The sequence below is a fragment of the Anser cygnoides genome, chromosome 2 (genome assembly GCF_040182565.1).
Source record: "Anser cygnoides isolate HZ-2024a breed goose chromosome 2, Taihu_goose_T2T_genome, whole genome shotgun sequence".
Lineage (NCBI taxonomy): Eukaryota > Metazoa > Chordata > Aves > Anseriformes > Anatidae > Anser > Anser cygnoides.
This window is the reverse complement of record NC_089874.1, coordinates 102,145,201-102,159,309: the sequence shown is the minus strand read 5'-3', so window position 1 is coordinate 102,159,309 and position 14,109 is coordinate 102,145,201. Positions and strand designations below refer to the sequence as shown.

The window sequence follows — 14,109 nt, the reverse complement described above, 5'->3', positions numbered from 1 at the left end:
GGTTCTGACAAACATACTACTACAAGTTGCATGTGCAACTTTGACCTGCCACAAAGAGCCAAGCGAGTAAATATCCAACTAAATACAGTATTCTTCACCCAAGTTAAATTCTACTACTGTCTCAGAACAGATTCAGCTGCTCCTAAAAATGAAATGAAAGTTTTCCAGAGTCATGAACAGATTTTTGAATTTCAAGTATTTCTTCCCCCCTTTTCCTTACTGAATAATACTTTTTAATACCATTGAGCAGGAAGCCTCACTGAGCATTTCTTACATGGAACTGAAATCCCAGACGGCATCCTGCTGTACCTTGGGTAATACTTTTGTTTGAGCTACAGTTGCCAATAATTAGAAATTATTAGCTCAAGACACGTGTTGTCCCAATAAACCTATCAACCTGTTTTTTAATCTCGAGAAGAAAGTGCAAACACTTTCCATCATGCAAGGGAGTCTATGCATTTCAGGAAATATTTTAGTCATTAATGTATCATTTCAATTACTTATGGCCAGCAGTTTAGTAATTAAACTGAGCATGGAATTTGGAGATGAACTAGTCAATTTATTTTTTTCTTTTTCACTTAATCTCTGATGGGCATCTTTTATATTGTTTAAATGCAACCATACAGATACATTAAATTCAAAAAACTGTTTCCTGAAATCACTTTGTTTTCACTGGATCTGCCAGGGATGGAGTTAACTTTCTTTGCAGCAGCTGATATAGCACTGTGCTCTGCATTTCTGTCTAAAGCAGCGCTAGTTTCGGCAGTCGCTGAGCAGCGCTGGCACAGCCTGGAGACTTTCTCTCCATCCACCTGCCACCCCGCATGCACACACTAAGGCCAGCAGGCTGGAAGAGGGCACTGCCGGGGCAGCTGACCCAAATTGACCAAAGGGATATGCCATACTACAAGGCATCGTGCTCAGAAATACATGCTTAGGGTTCAGGACATCCATAGCTATAGTATTTGTCCTCCCATAGCCAAGCAGTTGTTACAGGAGCTGAGGCCCTGCTTCCCAGGAAGCAGCTAGACACTTACCTGCCAATGGGATACAGTAAATGCATTCCTCATTTTACTTCACTTGTGTATGCTGCTTTTTCTTTCCTCATTAACTTGTCTTTATGTTGACCCATGAGCCTTTTTGCATTTCTTCTGTTTTCTCCCATCCCACAGCAAAGGGGAGTAAGTGAAAAGTAGGGTGGGTGTCAGGCCGCTGGCTGGGGTCAAGCCACCACACCGAGTTTTGTGAATATTTTCTGTAGTTGACCATCCCCCTTGCCTTCTGTGGATTTCATTCAGAGTATCCAAATTGTCTCTTAAGTGATCTAACAAAAGCAATTTCCTGTATAGTTTCTCCAGTTGAAACTAGGCTACCTCTATTTTCAAGCTGATTTTGGTAACAAAGTCACCAAAATCTCAGAATAAAAACTAAGCAAATAATTTAATAAGCAAAGAGTTAATTTGATATACACATATAGATAAAATGTTTTTTCAAATACTGGGTTTTGAGAGATGCTTAAAAAAAATAAGAGAGAGAGAAATCAGGTATGTCTATTGTGGGGATCAATATCACCCTCCAGGTTTGGTCCAAACCGATGAACTACTGAACAATTTCAAGAAACCATTCTTTTATATAGACAAGGCTTTTGCAGTACAACTGTTTAACGTTCCAAAACTAAACATGCAGTGTTAATTCTGTTTAAACATTTACATAAGAGAGGCCCGAGCTCCATCGGAGCCCCCTGTGCTGGGAAACACTCAAAGCTTCAGGAATGATAATGGCCTGCTGCTGCCCCACACCAGCCAGCAGTGGCACAGTGACACCTCCTTTCTTTACTGATAAGGCACCGACACAGCTTGGCAAGAACTTGAGTCCCAGTGCCCAGTTTACTCTTCCGACCTTGCAAATTCAATAGGCAGACTGTAAGGAGGGAGAAGCCAATTTCCATGGGTACACAAGCAAACACGGGGGAAGAGAACAGCCTGCCCATATCTAAGCAGAACGTACCAAATACTGAGATAACACTAATTGAAGGCAGCTCTTAAAATGCTTTGAAATTCCAAGTGCTCTACCTTCACACCTGAAAATAACCTGTTATCTCCAAGTCACACAGTGACCCACACACAAAATACTGAGGTCAATAACTGCATGCATAGTAGCTACAAACATGTATGCCTTTGAAACGAACCATTCCTATGTTTCTGTAAGGATTTGTAACTTTGGCTATTGAAAGACAAGGGCATTATTACCAAGTTCTCATGGAATGGAAATATTTGGCTTTAAAACTATTTCAGAACCAAACATGCAACTTTTTTTTAAGGAAAACTGAAATCATGAGAAACATTCCTTTGAAAGCAAACAGAGGTATTGGAAAGGGAGCTGTGCAAAACAAATGAAGTCAAGATCATTCTGATTTTTTCAATCTTTGCCATGGTGTTGCAGTTTTGATGCTTTATATTTCAAGTCTCAAGGCCTATAGAAAGATTAAGGAAATCCATCTAATGTGTGTCCACCAGAGAAAAGGCTAGAGCAGCTACAGAAATACTGTGAATAGCATTGCAGTTTGTCGTTGCCTAACTATCTGTATGTAGAATGCCATACTAAATCCAATATCCAAAGAAGAATAAAGGAAATTTGTTTTACACATAAAAAAGCAATTGATTATGCTGACTATAAACTGTATGGGGTAGGGAAGGAAAGCAGTGGACAAGCATAGTAATTTGGTTATATGCACAGGTTTAACTGCTGAAAAAACAGGCATACTCTTCAAAGTCAGGAGTAGGAAAGGCTTCTGAGAAGCTTTTAATGCTTTGTTTTAGTGGCTAATAACAATTAAACCCATGAAGACTGTCTGGCTACGTATGCAATATAAAGTAGCAACTTGCAAACATTAACCATTTCAAGAACAACGAAAATGTTTTCAGCATCTCAACTAGCAAAGTGCACAGAAAATTAAAATGACAAAGATCTTCACATAACTGGATTATACCATGTTTGATGATAACAGCTTTCACCTTTACCGTACTTTCAACACTCCTCTGAAGCAGAAAGCTTCTGCTAAGAGGCAGTGGTGGCATAACTCACTGTACAGGGGACAAACAACACATGCTTGTCTTTTACATCCATTTATTGCTGCAGTAATGTAAGAGAGAATACAACAACAATAACATTGCAAGCTCTTTTCCCTGGAAAAATAAATAAATAATGCCCCAGGGAAGCTCATTCACAACATGTAATTCACAGCATAGTTACTCTTAAAGGCTCCAACCACTGCCTGCTAAGGCACTGCAGAAGTGCACAGCTGGACTCTGATTCAGCTGGCGAATGGAGTGAAGAGAATATTAACAAGCATATGGCTTTTTTCCAGTGAAAAAGTTTCTTCATCCTAAAAATTTCCCAAAATAATCCACTGCCTTCCAGCATATCCAATCCCGCTCAGATAGAGAAAGGATTTTGAAACTGAAACTGCAGTCTAAATAGCATCTCACCTTCTGCCTTAGTCTGACAAGGACAGCTACAACAGAGATGAAGACACCAGACCAGAAGAACAGGAAGAAAAGGAGGGAAGGAGGGAAACTATGCTTTTATAAAATATCACTCCTTCTCTTCCATCATATTTTAAGTGAAAAATACTTGAAAGCTCACTCTACAAAAGAGTAACCATTTTCTTGAAAGTAAGGGGCTGATGGCTTAGCTTCCTCCCTGAGGTCGGCCTCCAGGACAGTAATAGGGCCTCCTTACTAAGTAGAAACAGTCATAGTTTTGCAAACAAATACAACAAAAAGGTTACTTTTGAGGCTGGTCACTTTTGGAAAAACAAACCAATTTTCTAACAAGAAAATTCAACATCTCATTCACATTTGTTTTGTGTTTAATACTGACATAGCTTCACTCCTGTTAAAATCTGAATAAAATTGTATTAAACAAACAAGAAGTGGAGCTGGCTTTCAGTTCAACAAAAACACTTAGAAAGTGACAGAGTCATGCAGAACAGCTGTAGTTAGAAAAGTTTCCAGTAATAAATAATATCACAATGCTTTCAGTTTGGGGGGTTGTGGGTGTTCCCACACAATTGGCTAAGAACATGTGAGTGCTGTGGTCATACCAATGGGACTTTAAGCTAAATTGGTTTGGGTATAAACCCTGACTTTGCTCTTGCTTCGTAAGAGTCCTTGCATTTAATTCTTTGCACACTGTGTCTTTACTGACTCAGATTTGCTGACAGTTTTCTGCTGTTCTGGTTTTAAAAGACTCTGAAGTTGGAACAAGAACTAATTAGAACATTTCCAGTGAAACGGGTCAAAAGTTTTCACATGGAAGATATCCAAGAAGTGTCAGGATCAGGTTCTAGCTGAAGAGAACAAAATTAAAATCTTGAGCTTTTAAAATGGAAAATGGTCAACTTCAGTGCAATTCTGTTGTGCAGTGTCATCAAAACATTCCAGTTTTGTTCTTATGCAGGTAAAAAGCCAAAGCCCAAAGCCTCAAAACACCAATGAGAAACAGAACTGTTCTCGCTGGTCGTTTGTAGCAAGTATTTCCATTCACAGAATTAGAGACATTAATAACAAATCTAATCTTTAAAAATACTCAAGATGCTCAATACTGTGAAGTGTACATGGACATTTGAACTACTTTTTCATAATCACATTTTTTTGGAAAAAATAAGGAACCTACTAAACCATTACTTTGCAACTCATTTTTCACTGCAAGTATTGTAATTTAAAAATATTTTCAATAGTTCTTACCTTATTAGAGCTTAGATCACATTTTGAAGTAGAACCTACAAGCCTGCATTACATGATCTCATTTGAAAGTGTCACTGGTATGTTCTGAGGATATGGAAGTAGAGATGAGCTCATACTAGCACACGTTCTCTTATGTAAGAGACATCACTGGGCTCCTGTGCTGTAACAAAATAAGGATAAAAGGAAGTATTAGCCTGGGATCTTCCTTTGTTTCCTCCTGCTTTACCAATTTATATTGCATTAAAATTCATTATGGGCTTCTCAAAGTAAAAGGTTATGAATCAGATCTTATGGGTTTTGCCACATAGCATTTTTTTTTTTCATATTTCGAGCCTAACTCCACGTTAGTTCAGTCACCACATTAACGTAATCACCTAATTATCTAAAACAGTATCAATCATATGCAATAAAATCACAAAAATAAGAAATACTATGTCACTCTAAACAAAAATCATGTGCTGAAAGTGTCTGAGTAAGAGAAGAATGATAAATTCTTTAAGAAATGCTGTTGTAATCTGTTAAATCTTCTAGATGTATTTCACAGACCTTGTCTGTCTCTAATCACTCTTTTATATTCCTTTATGTAACATTGCCAGATACTGAAAGCTTTCTTCACAGCTTACAGTGCAGACACTGGTGTGGTTTTGTACCTAACATACCAAACCACTTTCCCATAAGAGATCTGAAAATCTTATGGAAGGGTTCACATTTGAAAACCAGACTCTCAAAGTATGGAGAATAAAATAAGCAATGAGCACACATGACAGTCTCTTTGCAACATATAGTGTTTTTATCATATTCTGTGAAGAAAAAAAAAAAACGGTGTAATCTGACACATAATGTGGGTATTTTACAGCACATCACACCCAGCAAATGGCTTATGGAGCTGCATTTAGAAAAACCCCACTGATTCTGCCAGCAAAACCGTAACTTTTCTGAGTTGATCCTGCTTCTTGAATTTCTTTATAAACATGGTATATGTAGGCAGTACCATCTACATGGATGGAAATATGAATCACAACACCTAGCCCCTCTAGTCAGACAATAAAACACAGCAGTCATTCAGTCCAGAAGATTGCTTTGCCTACTCTACATGTGCTTGCACAGAACAACCACACGAAAAACTTGCTCAAACCTTGCAACATACTTGAGACTTGCAATAAAAAGGTCCAAAACCACAACTGTAACTTGACACATGAAAAACAAAAAAAAATCATTAGCATTGCCAAGGTCTCGGTTCACTGGGAGTTCAAAGAACCTGTTACTGGAGATTCCCAGGTAATACCAAGAAGCTAACATGCACTACTGCATAAGATAAAACTTCCCCATGGCCTCTTCCAGATTTGGCAAATAGAAGGAAAGCAAAAAAAAGATTTTACTTCCAGAACCACAGATCTGGTACAACAGGTGAACATACCAGTGCACACCAGCCAGCCCCACAGGTGCACCAATGCACCAAGCAACCCACTGTCTTTATTAATAGACAAGTTTGAAGCTTCAGGGAAACAAACGAACAAACAAACAAACCACAACAACTTTCTAAACTCCACTATCACTGTGCCTGAAGCCAGGGGATATCTGCTCTGTCTGGATACGGGCTTTAGGATCCATCCCAAGGCTCCCTTGTTCCATTACTGACCTTACATATGACAAACACACAGACAAAACAGAGTTGAGGTGAGGATTTCACTGCTTTTCACCTCTCATTCCCCTTCAACCCCCGACCTTCTCAGAATATTGTCACTGCTGGCAACCCTCTTGTTTTGCACTTTCTACTAGACATACATATTTCATTAGATGTTTTATATTCTCAGGCCTACATTCACCCCATTTGCACTTACTGATTTCAGTCCCTCTCCACTATTATTGTCTTCTCACAACTGTTATTTGTTGTGAAGTATTTTAGGCTCATCTGTATGAAAGAGCCATGAACAAAACAAACTACATTTCTTTAAATGTTTCCTTAAAAGTTCAATATAGTCAGATTAATTTTCTGCAAAATAAAATATGAAAGGCCTCCACTATAAATATAACTCCTCTGAAAAGTCATCTTATTCCACTGAAAATACCATACTCAAAAATAGAGACTCTTTCAAGAAAACTAGTGGGGGTAAAATGTCCCCGTCTCTTTTGTATTTGTGAAGTTTAAACTTTCTGTGTAGGTTTAAATCTCTTTCCACCTCCTCTCTTCTTTGTCAGCCAGAAGACTAACAGCACTGGGGTCCCAGTGATGAGGAATGACTCACCCACAAGTGCTGAGTCACAGTCACACCGAACACACTCTTACATCTTGATGGAGCATCAAATGCAATAGCTTCGCTTAGTCCTTTGAGTTTGCCGTAATTCCTATGATTCACTCAATTCCAGAACTTTGATTTCAGATGTCTTATTTTTACTCTCAATATATATGCAGTTGTATAATGCTTATACAACTCTTCAGACCAATTTTTTTTTTGCAATTTTTCCATTAATTTCAAGCTATATCCCAAGCTTCAGAGACAAGGCGTGTCACTTAACAGGCCTAATAGGCCTGTGCAGTGCATATTGGTTCTGTTTGGAAATGCTGATCTTCCACTCTTTTGACACCTTAAAAGATTTCCAGCTGACATTTGAAGACACGTGCATTAGGACTTCATCCAGCCCTGACCCACGTCAGCAACAACCTACCGTTGGCCTAGAGGTGGTGCCTTTCTTTAGAAGGGGCCCTCAGTCTGACAAGGTCAGACATGCAGAAGCGAGTGCTCAGTTCTGGTCAAACACATATCCTCCATACAAAATGCTGAACAAGTCAATGCTGGAGTGACAGATTTCCAATTCTGTAGTCACTTCAGTTTGTTACCTTTTGTCCTATCTGAAAGTAGATAAAGCAGAATTACTTCACCCAACTGTTTATCGAATTCTTTATATATAGAAGAAGCTAAGTTTGGCCAGAGCTCAACTAAGGTAATTAACAGATGTATTTCTTTCCACAGGAACTTACAGCAACGCTTTGTCTAATTACTCCTACCATTTCATCCATAATTCCGAGAACTTTTCTAAAAGGTTGCAGACAGGCCAGCACAGGGGGATGAAGGAGACTCATCGCTGACAGAGGGAAAGGCAGACACAATAAATAAATTTCTGATGACTACCACAATGCCATACCTACTAGAGGTAATTATCACCATACTGTTATTTATTTTTACGTCTTCAGGCACAGTCTTTGTGTTTCCTCACTGTCCTTTTCTGTAGCAGCTACACTTACAAGTTTTATGCTGGCTTACTGCTTAATAACTCTGCTATACTGAAGGCACCTGGTCAGTTAAGTACATCTGGAAAATTTTCCCGTGCAAACATACTGTGAGGAAGGCAGGGGTCAAACCTGTGCATTTCTAGGCACAAAACAGAATGTATATGCTCAGATATAATCCACACAAATTCTACAATAAAGGTGGGATATCTTCACCCTTGCTGAGGGATAACTGCAGATTTAAAGCTTCTTTGGCCAGCTATTCTGACCTTAGCAATATTCACTAACAGCATGAAAAAACAAAAAGCCAGCTGAAAAAGCAAACATTTGGCCTTTAGTCATACAAAATTAAGTTGCAGGCCACACCTTCTCCATAGGGTGCAGGTTCCCAAGCCCTCCTCCAGACAATTACACAATGATGTGTTTTTTTTTTTTTTTAAATCCTATCCATCTTTAGCTACAAGCCTTAGCTATAAAATTTTGCTGTTCTCCATTATGCATATGCAGTATCACTAAATGAGATGCATTCTGATCCCAGTGACCAGGCTAACAAACCATGCAGGAACTGCTTTTTTCTGTAGGCACCTGAAATTCAGCAAGCAATCCTGACACTATTGCTTTAGACATCCAAGATCTACTCCTTATACATAAAGCACAGCCACAACAAGGCAATTGCCACAAGGCAATTAGTTGCAGCTCTTCCTCCCTCCCCCTAGGCTAAATTACTGTATGTGTGCGTCAGTGAGAACATGAAGAAAAATACCTCAAGAGAAAAAATGAGACCCACCCCTGAACAATTCATATCTTGGTATTGAAACACTCATCTTTTTCTGGGGACTGGTCTGATCCTGGTAGAGGACAGACATGAATCCAGGCCTCAGACTATGGTGAAGAGTTCTGTGTTGTACAGAGAAGAAGCCACTTTGGCACTTGGACCTCCTTTTTAAAAGAAAAATTCCAGTTTATTCAAGAGCTGAAAAACTTCAGCACAATACAACTATCATGAAGCTGTAGACATACAGGTGTCAAATTTGGACATGCTGATTTTGTTTCCTTTGAGAACAATACTTCACCAGGAAAACATCAACTACCTTTATCCAAAACTACCACCTCGCTCATTTATAAACACAAACCACATCTCCATCTCAAAAGAAACACAATTATATTTCTAGTCATCAGTGCCAGAAACTGTGGGACAACCAGTTTCCTTTTCTGAAGCTCTGGTAAGACAAATGTTTGAAAGCTGCTACTGATTTAAAAAAAAAAAAAAAAAAAAAAAAAACTAACCATCAAGATCTTGCCTGGAGAGAAAAAATGCATAGGATCAGGGCAAAAGTAGTAAACACTGTATGTATAACAGACTTTTATAAGGGTCCTGTTTATTTTTTCAAACTGTAAAAAGATATATTTTTAAACACTCAAATTCTATTTTTATCAGGGCTATCTTGCTCATGCAGCTCAGTGACCTTGATACACAGTAAAAGCCAATACAGTTGCTGAAGACTGATTTCAATAACTTTCTGGAAAGAGTCCAGGGCAGATTTTCTTTTGGCAGTCTCTATATCAAAGGCAACATTCAAGCACAGCAAAAGGAAGACAGACGGTAGCTGCTCTTACCTGGTGTAAGAGATCTGCCGTTTGCTGCTGCCACCACAAACTTCATTGCAACATCTTTTCTGTGGGGAGTGTCAGAAGACAACTACATCCTACCTGTCACTTACCATGGCTATGTGCAGGATAGCAATGAAATACCACATTTCTATTCCTGCATCAAAATGTGCAAAATTTGCTTAAATAGATTTTTTTTTTTTAAAGAAATAGAAGAATCTTACTTAAGAAGGGTTGGATGTTTTTCCATTATAAGCAGGGGAAAGTGCTGCAGTGCTGCTGTTTCATTGCTACCAGTTTCATAAGAGTAAACATCCCCTAATTTAAATATAGCCAACTAGCCAGCTACCAGAATATTATTATACTACCACTGGAGTCATCAAGATAAAACAAAGGAAAAAAAAAAACACTGATAATCTCTGCGTTAGCCAAGTGTACCATGATATTAGCCTGTCTACACAAACAGCCTTCTCAGTCAGCCTACAAATGTCTCCAGCCCCGAAGTGCTCCACTAGAATCCTTGGACTGCATCTCTCTGCACACAATTTAAGCTGCTTTCTGCAGGATGCCAAACAAATACATTCACAGGGACAGAGCATTACTAAAACAAATATCAAGACATGAACAAAAGCAGACTTGAACCAGTAGCTGAACAGAGACAGTCCACCCACTTCTTTGATAGCCCTGCTTATGACTCCTTTTAACATCTCACGAGAAATTATTTAAAACATTAGATTTTCATGTTTGCTTTCAGATTTCTCTATGAAATATTTACTCATGGCCAAGTGGACTATATTGTTTATTTGTCATTGGTCAAGCTGAGGCTGTTCAGCCTGGAGAAGAGAAGGCTCCGGGGAGACCTCAGTGCAACCTTTCAATACTTAAAGGGGTCTTATAAGAAGACGGAGAAGGTCTCTTTACATGGGTAGATAATGATAGGACAAGGGGGAATGACCTTAAGCTAAAAGAGGAGATATTTAGACTAGACATTAAGAGGAAATTCTTGACTCTGAGGGTGGTGAGGCACAGGAAAAGGTTGCCCAGAGAAGCTGTGGATGCTCCGTCCCTGGAGGTGTTCAAGGCCAGGCTGGATGGGGCCTTGGCCAACCTGATCTAGTGGGTGGCATCCCTGCCTATGGCAGGGGGTTGGAGTTAGATGATTTTTGAAGTCTGTTCCAATCCAAGCCATTCTATGATATAAGTAGTGCTTTTCTATTCACTGGATGATGCTTGCAATGAAGCTTGAAGTAGGGAATCTTGCTAGAACTCTAGAGAATAAAGCCTGGAAAGATCAAGATTCACCAGGCTGTTAGTTCGCACACAAAAAAAGTCATTTTAAGGTGCTTTTCAAGCCTGGCTTCAGAGCAGAGGCTTCAGGAAGAGGCCTGAATGTACTCTCAAGCCACCTACATGGTTACAGGTGATAATCATAATGAATACTAATTAATTATAAATTGTAACAAATTTTGCCCAATTAGAAGTAGACAATATCTAAAAGTTTTAATGATTTACTTAATGACATGCTGGTAGCATAAAGCAGCCAAAGCTAGTACTTTCTTCATGAATCCATTTTGTGAGTATAATATCACACATATCCTTTATCATATTTACTCATGCACACTCATCTTTCCTTACATAAGTACCTGAGATCAGCACTGAACTCCCCAAACATTATTACACATTCCATTAAGGACTGCATCGCTTCAGTTTTAATAGCATTAATACAGCATTCTCCCTTGCTCTCCCCCCGCCCCATCATAACCCTGCTATTCCAACTTTTCTTCTTTTCCTACTAAGCTCAATTCTTGAATACACTCGTGGCACCACCTAATTCATTTTTACAACAGTGCCAATGAATCCTCCAAGTGCAGCCATACCACAAGTACAGAATCCCTCAAATCCAGCACATAAGTGTGCTTTTCCTCAAGCAATTCTAAACAGAAGGCAAAGGACCCCAAAATTTGCATCTTTATCAAGTTAAAATAATTATTTTTCAGTACCAGATTCAGGATCCTAAAGCAATATCTAGTAGTGGCTCCAGGTTATAAACATAAAAATGGCTTGTAAATAACTGAAATAATCTACTGAGAGGAAAAGAAAGCAAATCAAGTTTTATCAAGTTCTTGAGGACTTAAAAAAACAGCAAAAGGGAACATTTTGTAATGTATCTTTATAGTGGAAAAAGTCCAAGAAAAAGGAAAAAGAGGGGAGAAAAAGGAAAAGAAAATCCCACTATTTTACAGCCCTTTTAAAATTTTGATCTTATAAAAGGCAGAAGATTGTTTATACAATATTTCTGGCCAAGCTGGAAGCAAAAAGCCCAAGAAGGAATTTAAGATATTTTGTTTGCATGAAATATCTACCTTAGTTTTGCATATCCAAGAGTGTAAGTAACTAAAATATATTTGATGAAAACACTTATAGGCTAATTTCAGTTTTCCTAACATCCTAGAAAAAGCTGTTGATGTTTACGCCACCTCAGAGCACAAACAAAAAGAAGCTCTTCTAGCCATCTCCAAAAGCTGTAGTGTATGCATTATGTGAAAAAGAAGGACAAAAGATGTCATATTTTAAGTGTTAATATGTCACACAATGTATTTGTACAATCTTTTCAGGACTGTCACAATATACAGAATATTTGCCATCAAAAAACTGCAGTAAAGCAATACCATACTATCATGACAATGGGGCCAATCAGCTAATCTCACAACGACTTTGCAACCTGGAAGATGTGGATTAATGATGACAATTCTGCTGACAACGAGATACCGCTGGCAGGAAGAAATGTGCTGCAATGTTACTCTCCAGCTGGGCTCCACAGACAGTGATGCTCCTGTATTTTGTCGTACGTACAAGGTGCCATTGACTTCTCTGATCCAATTGCTTAACCAGAGTGAAAAAGCTGATGGAGGATTTCAGGTTTTTTCGTTATCCACTTCGTTGCTATTACTGTCGTTTGTCTTCCACCTAGACATACTTGTTAGTCTGATAATACAGCGCTGTAATTACTAACAAATGGCCCAGTTCTGAAAGTTCCTACCTTACTGTAGTCAGATGGGGACAAAATATAACATCTTTATATAGCAACTGCTATAAACACACCAGAACTGCATATAAGAAATTCCCAAGTATTTGGGATCTTTATGTTAAAAGATAGATATAGCCCTGCACATCACTTTCACTTCCTTCTTTCCTGCTGGATTTTTACTTTTTTCTGCGCATCATCCCTCAGTAGGTTATAGCAGGGAGTAAAAATCTTTCATCTTTTATGGACACGGTAAGGTAGCAAGAGAAAGAAAGTTTGGGGTAGAAGTAACAGCTATCAAAAAGAAGCTTTTATTTTTTTTTCAAAGTGAAAACCATATTGGGTAAACAAAAAAATGTCATTGTCTCATCTCTCTCATAATAAAATCAAAGTGCTGGAAAAGTTTCTGAAGATGGAGTGTGTCCTCAGGCTGGATTATTCACATTTAAAGCGGAATGTATCATATGGCTAGTTCAATCCACTTACAATATCTAATCACTTCACACAAGTCAAAATTCAGTTATGTAAAATTAGTGATGTAGAATGGAAAGCCCCAACGGAAATAGAAGATAGATAATTAACTCTGGAACAGGAATAACTCTCACATTTCTGAAGGCTAAACAAAATATTTGATAGAGATGATAGGTATTTTTCATTCCAAAGTAGCTTCCAAGGTTTTCTTCCTCCAGCATTACTCCTTTTTTCTCTAACCTACCCCGTGAAAAACAGAACTTGCCTTTCTGAAGTGATTAAGAAATGCAGTCTGTCCACTAAAGAGACTTGGGGCATTCCAACCCCTTCTTCATCATTCTGTGGAGCAGGAGAAACAGTTTGGCAGGGTGAAAAAAAAAAAATAACAGCCACAGGAAGCTATTTGGGTATGAAAAAAAGTTTTGTTAAAGAAAAAAAAAATCTATGCACAAAGCTCAATTTATTTTTGTAGAAATGAAAATCATCAAGAAATGAGAGATTTGTTTCTATTTAGCCTAGACTGACCCCAAATTCCTTCTTGTATTTTTCATTTACAAGAAACAACCTACAACAGAAAGCAATAATTTTGCAGAAATATACAGACCCAAAAGCTATATGTTTTGTCTCATAAATCTGTCAAAGAGACAGAAAGAAAGACAGAAGGAAAAGGATTTTCCCTCCTCACAAGATTTCCCCTCAAATTTCCTCATCCCGGCCAGTGAAATCAACTGGATTTAGATCAGCTCCAACACTGCCACATGCAACCACACAAGAGGCTCAGTTCACTCTAGCTTAGAGATAATCATTAAGCTACTGCAGCTTTCGACACAAACAGAAAGTAGGACTGGCTTTGGAGAAGAATCAAATCAGAGAAAACCCCCCTATTTAGATGAGAGCCTTCAGATGAACTCAATTTTGTCAGCACCACGAAAGAGGCATTCTCACAGTTGATAAAGAAGATGGATCTATTCCCATTCTGTGTTGCAGAAGAATTAACTGTTGAAATCTCAGCCTATGCCAGTCCACCC

The 14,109-nt window shown here is 38.5% G+C and overlaps 1 long non-coding RNA gene across 1 annotated transcript in view; it reads right to left on the bottom strand.

The window, feature by feature from the left end:
• Positions 1 to 14,109, bottom strand: part of LOC106042214 (uncharacterized) — a 95,017-nt gene that overhangs the window by 61,029 nt on the left and 19,879 nt on the right. Inside the window, exon 2 of the long non-coding RNA XR_010829582.1 lies at positions 4,749 to 4,908. This is a non-coding gene — a long non-coding RNA (uncharacterized lncRNA). The remainder of the gene's footprint in view (positions 1 to 4,748; positions 4,909 to 14,109) is intronic.